This window comes from Choristoneura fumiferana, chromosome 20, assembly GCF_025370935.1.
Source record: "Choristoneura fumiferana chromosome 20, NRCan_CFum_1, whole genome shotgun sequence".
NCBI classification, from domain to species: Eukaryota; Metazoa; Arthropoda; class Insecta; order Lepidoptera; family Tortricidae; genus Choristoneura; species Choristoneura fumiferana.
The window spans coordinates 13293214-13294844 of NC_133491.1; positions in this window are offsets into that span (position 1 = coordinate 13293214).

The window sequence follows — 1631 nt, forward strand, 5'->3', positions numbered from 1 at the left end:
CATTGGCGCCCCACCTGACTATGCAGTTGTATGTTACGACGGAGGTCCCGACAATGAAACCAAATATCCCAGAATTTAGATACAGCTTGAACTGCTCCAGTAGCTCGGCTTTGTTCAATTTCTTGCCTTTCATAAGTATTTGAAACTGCAATAATTACTACATTTTAGCTGCATTGTATATTATCACTAAGTATTATTTTAACCGGTGTGGTACGGGGTTAAGTATATCGGTCATCATAATCATTATCATATCAGCCGTGGGACGTCCAACTGTTGGGCATGGACCTCCTCCATATACCTCCAGTTGTTGGTTGGAAGCAGCCTGTATCCACCGTGAGCCCGCGGCTTTAACCAGGTCATCGATCCATCTCGTTGGTGGACGGTCTACGCTGCGCTTGCCGATCCTCGGTCTTCTTTTGAGAACTGTTCGGCCGCAACGGCTATTTGTTCTCCGTGCTATACCTATGGCCTGCCCGTTGCCTTTTCAACGAGCTAATCTACTATATCGGCTATATCGGTGACCCTCGTTCTACATTATTATCTCTCATTTCTGATTTGATCCCGTGGAGAAACCCCCGATAGCCCTCTTGTTAACTCACTAGCAACTTCTTTTTTAATGCGTAGTAATTTTTTGCAACGGGACCCCCTCTGGAACCAAAATACTTAGCAGTCATTGAGACGGACAACTACTATGATATTTTGAATGTGAGAACGTTCTACGATTGGTCACAATTCAAATGGAATTGTACCAGAAGGAAATATAGAGGATGTTTAAAAATTTCAGCAGATAGTTGTTTTGATTGAACATCATGTAAAGGTCATGGGAATTAGTTACGCCTTTGATGCGGGACACCTTGAATCGATCTCTATATGAAAACTGTGAACAAAGAAATTAAAAAAAAACTTTAAAACATTTACTTACAGTAAAGTTGTCTTTAAAGTCAAACTAACTCAACCACCTGGTGAAAAAATCCGGAATAATTTTAATGCTTATGTACCATGTAGAAGCAATCTACATAAACATTTTTTTTTCTTGGAGAGGTTTTCATTAGAGGTTAACGTAAAAGTTGGTTACATTTACATAAGGTTTAAATGTCAAACATTGAAGATTTAAAGGTTGGTAGGTATCTGCTAAGAATTAACGTCAATGGCTGCTAAAACTTGTTATACGAGAAAAGTTGAGAATTGTAGCGCTCGGATTAGGGTAATATTTTATAGTGAAGCTCGATTCCCGATCTGAGCCTTTTTTTTATTGTATTCTAGTTACAGTCAAGTTCATAAACTTGTGAGCAAAAATTGGATCAAAAATATCTGAATACGACTCTACACCGTTAACAATAGTCAATGCTGCCAGTGTCTTGGGTCAATGCCTGAGGCAGAAAATTTGGATGACGTTTTTATTTGTAACATAGTTTAGTTTATAAATAGTTTTAGTTTTGGATGTTAGACAGATGAGACGAGGAGATGTATACATAATATACGTTTTAAATCATAGAGTCGTGTTCAGATATTTTTGATTAAAATTTTGCTCACAAGTTTACGAACTCGACTACATATTATGAAGTAAATATATTCCAGGTTCATCAATGTTTTGTTTCATGTGATACAAGGTCCAAGTAGAATGATCTCAC